Source organism: Ctenocephalides felis, unplaced genomic scaffold (genome assembly GCF_003426905.1).
Source record: "Ctenocephalides felis isolate EL2017-DRISC unplaced genomic scaffold, ASM342690v1 CF-g0.4_SCAFFOLD_01604, whole genome shotgun sequence".
NCBI classification, from domain to species: Eukaryota; Metazoa; Arthropoda; class Insecta; order Siphonaptera; family Pulicidae; genus Ctenocephalides; species Ctenocephalides felis.
This window is the reverse complement of record NW_020537758.1, coordinates 5844305-5861070: the sequence shown is the minus strand read 5'-3', so window position 1 is coordinate 5861070 and position 16766 is coordinate 5844305. Positions and strand designations below refer to the sequence as shown.

Sequence of the window (16766 nt, the reverse complement as noted above, 5' to 3'; positions counted from 1 at the left end):
CGCCTAAAAAATAGAAAAAAACATAAAATAAACAATATGGATCAGTATGTCATTTACTACCTTTCCGGTGTCAAGCACTTCATATTAGTGCTCTGAATCAAAGCCTCAAATACTCTGCAAGTCTGTTAAATTCGTATTAACCGAAACTTTGTTCTCCCATTCGAACTCTGCCCACATAGTTCTAATTCGACCATCGTTGCTGATGCTGGCACGATATAATCCATTATATCGATATGATATCGTTTAATACGGACTACGTTGCGATCGGATGCTGCACCAGTCACATCGTAAACTAGAAAAAATAAAAAAAAAATCAGAATGCATATTTGCAAAGAATTTGAGAGTCCCTTACTATTTCCCCTTCCTATGTTTCCAAATATAATTCCGTTTTCGGTGGAAGCAACTTTAACGTTGGATTTTATGTTGCAGAGTCATGCGGAGCCAAAACCACCGGTTGTGGTTTTTCTACAAGTTTCAGGTCACCTAAAGTTGCTAATTCGAGGGTGTCAATTTTGCAAAGTCTCCTGTAAATAAAATAATAATAAAGTAACTAGTGGTGTATGGCATCGTCCCTTAAGGCAAATTGCAGAACGTTCCGACCGTATAAAATTTTCGAGAAATATTAAATGTTTTCATATAGATTATTATAAATACTGTAACATGTGTAATATTTATAAGATTAATATAAACTGAATTGCAAGTAAAATTATTTATTTAGAGTATATAAGTGAGCTTTAACAAATTTTTCGAAAGCTTTGGAAAAATTAGATTTTGAGAATTAAAGAAAAGCAAATAATATTTTTAGTATCAACTTTTATCAGTTAAAAACAGTCAAAATATACCAAACATACTCCAATTTTTTAACTCTCCAATAAAAAGAGATTATTAATCTAAAATAATTTAGCATTCGAATGAACTATAGAAAAGTTATAAAAAAAAAAATCCATAAAATAGCGACTGTCTGGATTTTTTTTTATTTGATGTTTAAATTTTTTAAAATAGTAAAAATCAAATTTTGGGGATGAGCTTAATTCAGACTTATAAGAAGTTTTTAAGAAGATTCTGTAAAAATTTCAAGTAAATCGGTGCAGTAGAAGTCGAGAAATCGTGGGTATCGTATCGTATTGAAAAATACAGTTTCGAGAAAAACGCCTTTAAAGAAGCATTTTGGTGCTCAAAACAGCTACATCTCTCAAAATTATATAAAATTTGAAAATACACACATTTTTGAATAGTTAACACGTTCGCGGACAGCAGAAGGTCAATCGAGGTACAAAAATTTCACTGAATTTATTTTTAAATGGTTGTGATTTCCGAAGTTTGACTAAACACTGTTTATAAAGGGATTTAGATTATCGAATTTGAATCGTTATACACAATAAATGCTATAGCATCCACGCTAAATATTACGGTTCTATTTTACGCTAATTAGTGACTACGGACAAAAATAAGGAAAATACCTAAAAAATCCATCAGTAATTATAATAAGAGGTAAATTAATTATAAAAATGTATGTTTATATAAAATTAAATCTAATAATGACTTTAAAATTGATGCTATAAAATCCACGTCATTCCCACTAGAACATACGTACTATTGCGTACTTTGTAGTGTAAGAAATATTAAACCTACATTACGTAACTATAACTACCTGAAAATTACGTAAAAAATGGAATTATATAAAAAAAATCTAAATAATTGACTTTGAAGCTGGAATGCTTTCATAAAAAATGTGAATCTTATATTATAAGTTACATAAATATCGAAATTTTTCAAAAATTGTCATTTTTTTTAAAAATCCATTATTTTAATTTTTTAAATTTCTAAACACAATTTTTTAAAAATTAGAATTTTTAAAATTTTTAATAATTCCATTATGTTTCATAGATATATTTCTTTTTATATAATTTTTTGAAAATGATTTTTGTATAATTCTGCATTACAATGAAAATGAATGCTATAGCATTCACGTACGCAAAGGTGATAAACTTTGAAAACATGAATAAAACTAGTGGTGCATAGCATCGTGCCTTAAGGCAAATTGCTGTAACTTTTTGTACCAACATTAAGATTTTTAAAAAAAACTTTGAAAAAAATAGATTTTTGAAAAAATTAGATATTTTATAATTCAATTTTTTTTAAATACTCTGAATTTTTTTTAAAAGCAATCGTGCTGCATAGTTTCTTAAAGACAAAAAAATATCGAATTTTTCAAATTTGTATCCACACACCCTCACACACTTTTTTTTAAAGTATGCCAAAATGTTTAGAAACTTCTGAAGCGTAAAATATATATAAAATGTCATTTTCGATTTTTTGCGATTGCCATAACTTAGGAGGCGTTCTTAATCAGGTTTTTAGGAGGTAGGAAAATGATTTGACAAAAAATCACGAAATATCCCGTGGAGGAGGGGTATAGTAAGATATAACGTGTATTTATTTTTTTACCTAATTTTTCTTAAAAAAGTTAAAATATTTCCAAAGAAAATCAAAAATTTTACAATTTTTTCTGGTAACTAAAAATATACGTGATGTTTTGGTAGGGTAAGAGATGTAATTTTGAATATCACTAGTAATCACCAAAGGGAGGGTCCAAAAATCTTAAAAAAATCAATCACGCGATTAATCAAAGGACGTTAAAATTGAATTCTTAAATCTTGGACAAGAATACCCTTCAAATTTATTTTGTATCTATATATATATATATATATATATATATATATATATATATATCGTACCTGTTTGGTTAACAATCAGAACATCGAGTACAATATCATACTGATTGACATGCACATAAGCCTCAGCATAAACAGGATCAGAAAAAACGGTTAATTGTGTAACTTTATTCAATTTGCTGGTTGCACCAGCTGCTTCGGCAGCAGCACTGGCTGGTTTTGTACCTGCAAGGGCCTTTGAGGGAAAAAAACTGATTAGTAAACTTTGTGCATAATAGATAATTAAATAATTAGTACCTGTGATAAGGATAACTCGAAGACATTTTCAGTTCCTATCACCAGCATTTTTGCCGGAGAGCTGAAGGAATGATATGGCTTGGTCCACTTGGACGGCTGTGCTCAATTTTTCTTTGGTCTAAAAATATAATATGATAAAATATATTAAATAAATATAATAAATATACAATTAATAATTGATATGTAAATCAAATGACTTGGTATAAAATCATGTATTATCATAAAACAGTCAAAAGATTTCTGCTTTTAATATTTATAATATTTTTCGAGAAAACTCTTACACGCCCAAAGCTCGTATCACAAATTTTACTCGTATGTCAAAGCAACGAATCGCTCTTTTGCTCGTATCTCAAAACACTCATAAGTAGTAGTATCACTATATATTATTTATTTACCTATGCATTTTATTGCATTTGCGGACGATTCTATCTATTAATGATTGCAGCGAGTGCACTTTTTAGGCAAAACTGCATTTTGGAAAGAATTTTTTATGAAAGTATAAAAAACATTTAATGACGTTACAAAAGACAATAAAATCTCGATAACTGCTATTTAATAATACATATGTTTTTTAACAAAATTTACGAGAATTTGAGCTTGCAAAACGCTGATTTGCATTTATGCGATTTTAGACACGATTTATGTATAAATGAGTCCAGCGAGTGCACTTTTTTGACAAAATTGCATTTTGCAAAGAAAATTTATATGAAAGTGTAAAAAACAATTAATGACGTTAAATAGGCAAAACAAATTTCAATGAAATGATATATAATAATATATACACCCTTTAACAAAATTTACGAGAATTTCAGCTTGCAAAATGCAGGTTTGCATTTAATTACGATTCCATCTATAAACGATTCGCTGTACTCGCACTTTTATGACAAAAATTCCTTTTGCTAAGAAAATGCTTATGAAAGTGTAAAAAACAATTAATGACGTTAAATAGGCAAAACAAATTTCAAAGAAATGATATATAATAATATATACACCCTTTAACAAAATTTACAAGAATTTCAGCTTGCAAAATGCAGGTTTGCATTTAATACGATTCCATCTATAAACGAGTTCGCTGAACTCGCACTTTTATGACAAAAATTCCTTTTGCTAAGAAAATGCTTATGAAGTGTAAAAAACAATTAATGACGTTAATAGGCAAAACAAATTTCAATGAAATGATATATAATAATATATACACCCTTTAACAAAATTTACGAGAATTTCAGCTTGCAAAATGCAGGTTTGCATTTAATCACGATTCCATCTATAAACGAGTTCGCTGTACTCGCACTTTATGACAAAAATTCCTTTTGCTAAGAAATGCATATGAAAGTATAAAAAACAATTTATGACGTTAAATAGACAATGAAATTTCCAATAAATTAATATATAATAATTTATACAATCTTTAACAAAATTTACGAGAATTTCAGCTTGCAAAATGCAGATTTGCATTTAATGCGATTTTGCGCGATTCTATCGACGAACGAGTTGAGCGAGTGCACTTTTATAAAATGCATTTTGCAAAGAAAATTTATATGAAGTATAAAAACAATTATGACGTTAAATAGGCGAAAAAAATCTCAATAAACTGATATATAATAATATAAACACTCTTTAACAAAATTTACGATAATTTTGGCTTGCAAAATGCAGATTTGCATTTAATGCGATTTCATGCGCGATTTTATCGACGAACGAGTTTTGATGACAAAAATGCATTTTGCAAAGAAAATTATATGGAAGTATAAAAAACAATTAATGACGTTAAATAGAGAATAAAATTTACTATAAATTGGTATATAATAATATATACATTCCTTAACAAAATATACGATAATTTTGGCTTGCAAAATGCAGGTTAGCATTTAATTACGATTTATGTATGAATGTGTTCAGCGAGTGCACTTTTATAACAAAACTGCATTTTGCAAAGAAATTTTATATGGGAGTACAAAAAGCAATTAATGACGTTAAATAGACAATGAAATTTTCAATCAAATGATATATAATAGTATATACGTCTTTTAACAAAATTTACGAGAATTTCAGCTTGCAAAATGCAGGTTTGCATTTAATTCGATATCACACACGATGAATGGGTTCAGCGAGTGCACTTTTTTGACAAAATTGCATTTTGCACACAAAATTTATATGAAAGTATTAAAAAAAATTTATGGCGTTAAATAAGCAATTAAATTTTCAAGAAACTGATATATAATAATATATACACTCTTTAACAAAATTTACGATAATTTTGGCTTGCAAAATGCAAGAAAATTTATATGAAAGTATAAAAAACAATTAACGACTTTAAATAAACAATAATAAAATTTCGAACAAACTGATATATAATAATATATACATTTCTTAACAAAATTATGAAAATTTTAGCATAAAAATGTAAAATTAGGAATTTATTGGGTTTCATGCTGGACATATTTTATTATATATATATATATATATATATATATATAATATAAATTTCTATTATTATTATTACCTTTTGGACGGCAGCCTCCTCCTCAGCCTTAGCCTTAAGCATAGTTTTCAAAGCACTTCGGCATTCTTCATTGAAAATATGAGCAATGCTCGGTGTCCTTTCGGACAAGACCTTAAGACACAAATAAATCCTGTCCATATCATCATTGGTGATAGCCTTTACCGGCAATCCAGATTTGCCCAAATGCAAATCGAAGACAACAGCAACATAATTTCAGTTGATAGCTGTTGTGTGTTGAAAAACATCATTAACCTTTCTATGTAACGCAAAGCCATTTTGTTAAAGTCGTTGCCAAAGCGGCGGCTATGAAGAAGTCACCGTCCATTAGATATTGGCGGATTGGTGGACGTTCTTCTTTTTTAATAGAACTAGAAAAAAAAAAATAATTGTGTATTACTATTAACAAAATTAAATTTTTCACTAATTACTTACGATGTGATATTAAATGCACTCTGTGTGGCATAAGTACCATCCGATGTCACCAGGGTCGAAGCTGGTTGTGTTGAACCACTTGTCTGATTTTGAACTTCATCATTTTCTGATTTTTCACCAGACAAACGTTTCATTTCAGCTTCTACAATAGGAACCTAAATAAAAAAGTTGAAATCGTAATTAAAATTAGTCCGAGTATGTGCTTATTATGATTAAAAATAAAATACACTTTAGAAAACATTTACTGTTACATTTTTACATAAAAGATTTTTGTTTAAGTATTTGCTTGAAAGCAATCAAAAACTAGCTGTAAGTGGAATTCTGTCTTGAGGCAATTATGGCATCGTGCCTTAAGGCAAATTGCTGGAACTTCCCGTTGAATACTGAATGTTTTCAAACATTCAGTATTCAAATACTGTATATTGTCTAATCATTGTCTAATATAAAATAATTAATAATAATCTGAAATATTTTTATATACAAAAAACTAAAAAAAAAAAAAAATGGAACAAATTTTTTCCAAAATAAATTATTTGTTAAGACAAGCAGAAAGTTCTTTGAATCATTTAAATCGGACGCTTAGTTCTCTCAAAAACTGCCATTTTTACATATTTAGCCCGTATCTTCGAAATGGCTGGGCCTGCCTGCCACAAAACTAATAAACACTTCTCCCAATCATTACTAATTGATGTTTTTTAGATCATTCAAATCGGATACTCCGTTCTCTCAAAAATTTGATTTCTATTTTTGCACTCTTTGCTCCGTATCTCCGAAAACGGCTGGACCTGCCTTTGCCAAAAACTAATCAGCTCTTTTTCCTTATCAATAGGAATCGAATGTTTTTTGAACCATTCAATCGGTTGATCCGTGCGCCTAAAACGTGACTGAAAATTTGTATCCACACATACTTACACATACACACACACACAAACACATCACACTTTTTTTGAGGTATGCCAAAACGTTCAGAAACCTTCAAAACGTGAGAAATGTAAAAAAATTCAATTCCGATTTTCGGCCCATTACAATAACTTACCCTAGCGGGAAGTTAATAATACAATAAGAAAAAATGAAGATGATTATTTATTAGTGCGATTCTTTATTTATTCTAAATTTATCTAAAAGCAATAACATTTTTTTGTTATAATTTATATTTGTTAATCAAGACTTTAATGTGTTATTTACAAAAAATAAAATATAATGCAATGAGAGAAAATAAGTATCATTATTTATTAGTGCGATTCTCTAACATAAGTCTTTTGTTAGCATAGTCAAAATAATATTTTGATACTTGTTTATACAATAGAACAACCTAAGAAAATATTTATTTTTAGCGATTAAGGGATTTAATGTTTAAATAATATGTAAACTTGTTTGTGAATTTATATATTATTTATATTTATATTTATATTTATATTTATATTTATATTTATATTTGAAATTTTTCCTTTTTATCAATTATCTGTTATGTTGTCCTTTAGCACAATTTTAATGTTTTTAATAAATTTTATGTTTTTGTGTTTTTCCTGGTTTGATCACTGAATGATGACACACATTAAGTGTCGAAACGTTTAATTAATAAAAAAAACTTGTCTTATTCGGCGATTAGGTTGTAAAATACTTCAAAAAAATAAAATTCTTGTAACTTTAAAACTGTTGTTCTAATACTAATGAAATATTTGACAAACTTGTAAAAAACTAAATAATCGACAATATTTCTTAACATTGTAACGACCTACAGCAACTCGGAATATTTTAAAATCGCAATTGAAAATAGTCAATTTGACCGGGTATGTTACATAACCCTTTTATGCATTTATTTATTTTATCTCTTGCATCTTTTCGTCTAAAATAAATAAGATATTTGACAAATTTGTTTAAAATTAAATAATCTACAATGTTTCTTAACATTGTAATGATCTACAGCAACTCGATATACTTTAAAATCTTATTTGAAAATAGCCGATATAACCGAACTCGCGATAACGACTTTTTTGTGCATTCATTTATTAAATTTCATGTAACTTTTATTAGAATTACATAAAATATTTGGCAAATTTGTACAAAATTAAATAATCTAAACAATTATTAACATGGGCGTAAAATAAATAAATAACTAAACTAAAAAATATATATTTCTTAATGCCATAACGTCTATAATCGCCATAATGCCTATAGCAAATCGGTATACTCGAAATAAAATTTTAAAAAATTATGAATATTTTTTTTGTAAATATTTATGTAATAAAAGGGCATTTTGGGATAATAAAAACTGATCTTTATAAATATTTTTTTGAGAATTTAATTATAAGTATATTATATTTAATTTGGTACTTTGGCTTTAAAATCGTGTTTGAAAATAGCTTATATAACCGAACTTGCGTTAACGAGTTATCTGTGCATTTATTTATTATATTTTTTGTAACTTTCAAACCAATTTCGATGAAATATTAGACAAATTTGAACAAAATTAAATTATCTACAATATTTATTAACATTGTAACGACCTACAGCAAGTCGGTATACTTGAAAATCGTAGTTGAAAATCGTCAATTTAACTGAAGATGTTCAATCCAAGTGATTGAAGTGAGTAAACGACTTTTATTTTTTATATCCCTAGTAACTTTTAAACCGTTTGTCTAATATAAACAAAATATTTGGCAAAATTATTTAAAATTAAATTATCTACAACTTAAATTGTTATCGAAATCCGAATATTAATTTACATCCGTATAAAACCTTTGTTTAACACAAATATATAAATAAATAAATAAATATAATATATTTATATATATATATATATATATATATATATATATATTAAATAAGAAATTTCTTTTATCCACTTACCTCTCCCAAAGTCTGTTTAACAGCAGCCAGTACCGACAAAATCATTTGTGGACTATCAGCATATTCTCCCAAAATCCAAAGAGCAGCACGATGTATACGTACACATTTGATAGATGTGAAAGCTTCTAGCAAATGCTAAAAAAATACATATATTTCACTATTGTACTTCATGAAATATTAAAATTTGCATTTATTACCTCTAATATTAACGGACGCAAATTATCAAACTTCTGTATAGCTTCTCTAACAAATATTAAGACATCCGATGCTGCCAATTCATTGGTATCGGATAAGAATTCTGTTAAAACTGGAATGACTGTAGCAGCCACATCGGGAAACTGAAAATTGTTGTTATTGATAAATAATATATAATATGATATTTATGTTTGTTAGCAAATACCTTGATACAGCAACTGTGTAATGTGCGAACTAATAATTGTCTGTATTTTCCTGTGTCTTCGTGCTCAGAATTGTGAGTTTTGGAAACTTCTTTTTTTAATACGAGAACCATTTCTTCAATGTTTCTTGAGGACACCAATTCCATTGCTGTTGGATAACAGAAATATAATATATATATATATATATATATATATATATATCTTATATATAAAGATAAAGCTCTCGATCAAATGATTCGCTAAAACTCGAAAACGGCTGAACCGATTTGGCCACTCTTAGTCTTGAAAAATTCGTGCTAAAGGTGAGATATTATTTCAAAATCGCGTAGAATTTTTACATTTTTAATTTGAAAATTTTTGTAGAAGCGTACAATGGACGATGGCTAATACGTCAAAAGTCGAACGTTTTTAACAGATGATGTTCAATTACGTTTAATAGGATGTTTTACGTAAATATCATTTAATTATGATTAAATTGTAGTAAGTAGTTTTGTTCGTAGTTTTATTTATATACAAAAACGTTGTATGTAAAACAAACTGAAGGCTTAAACTATATTTTAAAAATATAAAGCGTTGTAATACAGTTATGAAATTATAGTATGTTATTTCTTAATGTGTGTACTGAATTATAAAAATATAAAATCAAATATGTTTCTAACAGAAGAAACTAAAAATTTGCAATGCACACTTGCATACTCTATTTTTATTAGTTGCGAAACGACGGTTGGATATGATATGAGAAGTACTTTTAAAAAATGTTTTAAAAATATAGAATAATATACTAGAGCTATATAATTTTAGTATGTTATTACCTAATGTATATACTCAATTATAAAAATATAAAATCACATATAATCTTTTAATATAATTAAATAAATATATAATCACAAAAAAAGCTATAAATGTGCAATTTTGTAAACAAATGCACTCTTGCAATAGTTGCAAGTCCACGGTTTTGAAAAATATTTATAAAAATATAAAACGTTATACTAGAGTTACAAAATTTCACTATGTTATTTTTTAATATATTTACTAAATTATAAAAATATAAAATCACACATGTTCCTTACAAAAATAGCTATAAACTTGCAATTCAGTAAAATCATGTAATAGGGCCGCAAATATTACTACAAACTCAACAATATCAACTTTTTTGAAATGTTAATTTGAAAATGCATTTTTTGGCGTTGTAGCACCCTTTTTTGCAAATTATATTTTTTTCAAAAACGGTGCTCTGAAAGATCTCGTTTGTATAATTATATACTCATTGTTAGTTATAAAACATATTCTAGGTTATATTATTTTTTATTTATGTTATTTAAATTCAGAACCTAAATTTGGTATCGATCAAAAGGACATTTTGTCAAATAACATTTTTCCAGTTATAATTTCCCAGAATTTATCAAAAATAGGTAGTAATAAATAAACCACCTATGTGTCAAAAACCAGTAAAGTTAAGCATTGTTTAACAACAATATTTGAAAGTAGAGGGAAAAAGATGTATAACCAGCTATAACCTGGATTCTCATGTCTTTGCTATCGGATCATCTTTGAAAATCCATAATACTTTTTATTAAATTTGCTTTAATTTGCCGAATGTTGAACTTGAAGCTTTTTAAAAAGCAGGACAAAGAAGAAATACTTAATTCATTTTATTTCTATCTTCGCAGAGATTAAAAATTTTGTATAAGCTCAATAGTATTATTTACAATTATACACAAAATCCAGAATCCAAAAAGAATCTGGAAAACTTGAAATGTAATCAATAGGTCGAAAGATCAAAAAAGACTTGGATTGGATTATACCGTTATGTTTTCTATTGAAAGTGTATAAAACTTCCAGTATTGACAAAATATAGACAAACTAATGGGGTTTATTGTTTTAATAATGCATCATTGTATATAGCATTCAAACAACTCATCCTTATACACTAAAAGTATTAATATTTTTGATTCTCTAGAAATTGTTTAGAATATACCTTACTTAGCAAAACAACGTTTGCCGGGTCAGCTAGTATATATATATTTAATATTTACCTAAATATAAAGTTTTCTTCCTGATTTCGATATCAGCACTAGCCAAAACCCTCAAAATATCCATAACCAAATCCTGCAGTACCTTCTGATGTGTCGGACTATTTTTCAAAGCAATCAAACGATCCAAAACAATTAACTTGACATTATTATCACTCTCTTTCACGATTAAATCAATATAACAAGAAGCAGCAGCCTGTAAACACAACAATTTGTATATTTGTATAATGGATTTGCATATTTTTATATCTAACTAACCTTTATGGCAGTTGGTGCATTTGATAAAGTCACTAAGGTACCGGCAGCTTCGTATCTTACTGCAGCACTTGTTGAATTTAAAAGACTGTAAATGCAGCGAATGAATCTTGAACGTTCAGACGGATTATTATGACAAACCTATAAATAACAAACACGATTATTAGTTAAGTATCAAGTACAAAATGTATTATTTTATTTATTACCTTGTATATGAGTTCAACAATAACAAGTTGCAAAATATCGCCAAACGAGTTCACTTGATCAAGACAAGAAGCTAAATATGACAAAGCACGGTCCTGATCAGCGTGCAGAAGCATTAAAAATGCATTACGTTTGCAAGACATGTCTTGTTCGGCGTCCAAGAAAGTGGCTATAAGTTCTGGTGCATCAGGGATCAAGAAATCCATGTTTTTGTAGATGGTGAATACAGCCAGAACTGCATTACGTCTGACATAGGAGTGACGGTGTTCTAAACAAGCTCTGATTGCTGGCATGAGGGGTTCTAGTAGTTCTGGTTCTTTGAGTTTGCACAGGAAACGCAGGGTGGATCCTCGCAGGAACTCGTTTGGGTGTTGGAGATCCTAAGAGAAATAATACAATAATATATATTGTATATATATATACATATTACTATTACTATTACCTTTCTGTAGGCGTCACAAACAAGAATCATCTCCTGCATAAGTTTGCCATCTGCGGTAGTCTTGGGGACAATTTCCCAAAAGATTAGCAATAGCTTTTTGATCATATGATCTTGCAAAGGTAAGACAAAGCGTATTATGATCATCAACAAACCGGGTAACCTTTCGCCTTGCAGAATTAGATGTATTGTTTTCTTCAACGCTTCTATTTTTACTTTAATATCTCCTTTTTCTAAAATAAAAGAAAAAAATGGAGTAAGTTACAGGCAAAGTAAGCATATATAAATATGAATTTTATATAAGTGTATACAATTTTTTCATGAGTTTTAGCAAGTATATTCTATTACTTTACCTAGATCTTGTTTCAATTGCATTTCATTAAAAGGCTCCGAGTCTGTTAAGACATTTATTAAAGTATAACAAGGCTGCTCCGTTCCGGCCATCCTGAATAAATATTTGCACAATACAATTCTTTAATAAAATCTACACAATTGCACGCATATAATGTTAATGGACAATAATAAAATCAATTTTGTATACTTAATATGCTACACGGTCATTATTTATTGCATTTTATAAAATATTTAACAACATTTTTCAATTCTGAGGCTACGTGTAACACTATCTGTCATTGCTTGCCATGTCTTCAATTAGGTTGGTACCACATGAAGAATAGGGTGAAACACATCGGGGACATTAGTATTGTAGCGACCTGGCAACCCACAATGAGTAATAGTATTTGTGTATATAATAGTACGAGAGTATATAACAGTGTTTGTGAATATAATATAGTAAATCAATGAATAATAGTATTTGTGTATATAATAGTACTAGAGTATATAACAGTGTTTGTAAATATAATATAGTACGTCAATGAGTAATAGTATATGTATTCATAATAGTACGAGAGTATATAACAGTGTTTGTAAATATAATATAGTACGTCAATGAATAATAGTATTTGTGTATATAATAGTACGAGAGTATATAACAGTGTTTGTAAATATAATATAGTACGTGAATGAGTAATAGTATTTGTGTATATAATAGTACGAGAGTATATAACAGTGTTTGTAAATATAATATAGTACGTCAATGAGTAATAGTATTTGTGTATATAATAGTACGAGAGTATATAACAGTGTTTGTAAATATAATATAGTACGTCAATGAGTAATAGTATTTGTGTATATAATAGTACGAGAGTATATAACAGTGTTTGTAAATATAATATAGTACGTCAATGAGTAATAGTATTTGTGTATATAATAGTACGAGAGTATATAACAGTGTTTGTAAATATAATATAGTACGTCAATGAGTAATAGTATTTGTGTATATAATAGTACGAGAGTATATAACAGTGTTTGTAAATATAATATAGTACGTCAATGAATAATAGTATTTGTGTATATAATAGTACGAGAGTATATAACAGTGTTTGTAAATATAATATAGTACGTGAATGAGTAATAGTATTTGTGTATATAATAGTACGAGAGTATTTAACAGTGTTTGTAAATATAATATAGTACGTCAATGAGTAATAGTATTTGTGTATATAATAGTACGAGAGTATATAACAGTGTTTGTGAATATAATATAGTACGTCAATGAATAATAGTATTTGTGTATATAATAGTACGAGAGTATTTAACAGTGTTTGTAAATATAATATAGTACGTCAATGAATAATAGTATTTGTGTATATAATAGTACGAGAGTATATAACGGTGTTTGTAAATATAATATAGTACGTCAATGAGTAATAGTATTTGTGTATATAATAGTACGAGAGTATATAACAGTGTTTGTAAATATAATATAGTACGTCAATGAGTGATAGTATTTGTGTATATAATAGTACGAGAGTATATAACACTGTTTGTAAATATAATATAATACGAGAATGAGTAATAGTATTTGCGTACATAATAGTACGAGAGTATATAACGGTGTTTGTAAATATAATATAGTACGTCAATGAGTAATAGTAATTGTGTATATAATAGTACGAGAGTATATAACGGTGTTTGTAAATATAATATAGTACGTCAATGAATAATAGTATTTGCGTACATGATAGTACGAGAGTATATAACAGTGTTTGTAAGTTTAATATAGTACGTCAATGAGTAATAGTATTTGCGTACATAATAGTACGAGAGTATATAACAGTGTTTGTAAATATAATATAGTACGTCAATGAGTAATAGTATTTGCGTACATAATAGTACGAGAGTATATAACAGTGTTTGTAAATATAATATAGTACGTCAATGAGTAATAGTATTTGCGTACATAATAGTACGAGAGTATATAACGGTGTTTGTAAATATAATATAGTACGTCAATGAGTGATAGTATTTGTATACATAATAGTACGAGAGTATATAACAGTGTTTGTAAATATAATATAGTACGTCAATGAGTATTAGTAATTGTGTATATAATAGTACGAGAGTATATAACAGTGTTTGTAAATATAATATAGTACGTCAATGAATAATAGTACTTGTGTATATAATAGTACGAGAGTATATAACAGTGTTTGTAAATTTAATATAGTAGGTGAATGAGTAATAGTATTTTGTACATAATAATACACATAATCACGAGCCATTTTTTTCGAATTTCGACCGATTTTTGCCTATACTTTTTTGGATCATTTCTGGTGTTGTTAGTGTTTTTTTTTCGTCCGCTTTTGGACTCAAAATGCTTTGTACGCTTGTAAACAGCTAAATGAACAACTACTGGAATAAATCTGTCATCTGTCGGTTTAGAAATGATAGCGGTCTGAAATTGGTTGCAATACATATCAGCCACCCTGTATGTGTATAGTAAGTATGAATGTGCGGATACAATTTTTCACCGACGATTTCGGAAGCACGCATCAACCGATTTGAATGATTCAAAAACATTTGATTTCTACTAATAAGAAGACGTGCTGATTTGTTTTTGGCAAAAACAGTTCCATCCGTTTCGAAGATACGGGGCAAAAAGTGCCAAAAATAATAATACAGTTTTTTGAGAAAACGGGGCGTTCGATTTGAGTTATTCAAGAAATATTTTATTTGTATTAACAAAATTAAGTACTGATAAAATTTTAGGAAAGCATGTCCAACGGTTCTATAAAAAAATTAAAAAATTTGGTGGTTTCAATGATCATTAGACATATGCACATCAAATTATCAGATAATTTATATAGATTTTGATAATTGGTACAAATTTTATTTACATTTCTATAGGTTCCGTACCAAGTTTTATAATATTTAACCGTAGACTGCGATTTTCAAATTTGAAATTGCGGCAGAGTAAGTTCAGGCAATTACCTGAAGGCACGATGCCACTTACACCCAGTTTATATTATTATTTATATAATTTAAACAAATGAGTTGTATTTTTACCATGAACTGCTTTCAAACAAAATTCTCATAACAATTACCTCTCTATGCTGCTGTTCACATGTCATTCCTCCCAGTTTCCAATCCATACATCCATTATCTAGTGTACCTTTGGCGCGTTTCGTTTTTGTTTTCATAGCGAAGTCGCTGTCGAGTAATTTTAATATTGTTTTGGGTATTAATTATTAATTTTATCAAACATATCACTTATTTAACGGACAAAACAGGTTAATTCATGCATTAACCTACAGTGTAGATTTTTGGAAAGGCTAAATAAATAATGAATTTTGTCTCAAAACTAGTATCAGCGATGGGACGCCGAGGAGCTAAATCGAAAACGACAAATGGAGATATTGAATCTGTGGCCGTAGCCGCCGCCGAAGCCGAAATTGAAGAGAACCAGGAGCACCAGGAGAATTTGTGCAGAATGGGGATGATCCTTTGGCTGAAGTGGATGACGAGGATGAGGACGACAAACCTGTAAGTAATGGATAAGGGACTTGTGAGATTCATAAATTTATTTAAAGTTAGGTTATGAGTCACTTTATAAGGGACACAGCTTGTTATAATTGTCGATAGACTGACTTGATTTGAATTGAACTCGTCAGGATCATAAGTATACTAGTTGTCCTCCTAGGAAGGTTATGAGTCACTTTATAAGGGACACAACTTGTTACAATTGTCCAAAGATTGGTAGAGATACTGTGTGTCTGGTTTGATTAGAATTGAACTCGTCAGGATTATAAGAATACTAGATGACCCAATAGACGTTGTCCTGTAACCACGTCTACAATTCAAAAGTTCCAAATGTTTTAATATCCTATCCTATACTTTTTAATATCCAATTCGATGTCCTAGTTTTTGTGATTCATTTATGGTCTCAGTATAAGCAGTATAAGAAATTCAGAAAAAAATAATATAGTATCTGCGTTCAAAGAACAATATCACAATTGATTTTACCACACAACATAATTGCTTCAATAATTTAGTCTATTATTTTCATAATCTTGTACGATATGTTAGTTGCTTTTTGGCAATTATAATTTCTAAAGTCCATTTCTCTTACTAAAAATTGAAGTAAAGCTGTTGCTACCGTACGAGATGGCATTTAAGTTGAAAATAAATACATCATATAAAAATTTTAAATAATATTTCTTAGTAATATGGTAACACTCACGATGCACACATTTTTTAATGCACAAAAAATTTCTATAGTATTTGAGAACTATAATGTAATTAAAGTCATACTTCAAATTCGGTTTGTTATTGTAATTA

General features: G+C 28.3%; 1 pseudogene; it reads right to left on the bottom strand.

Moving 5' to 3' along the window:
* LOC113372937 overlaps positions 1-12530 on the bottom strand; it is a 13840-nt pseudogene extending 1310 nt beyond the window's left edge.
* Between the last annotated feature and the right edge of the window lie 4236 nt (positions 12531-16766).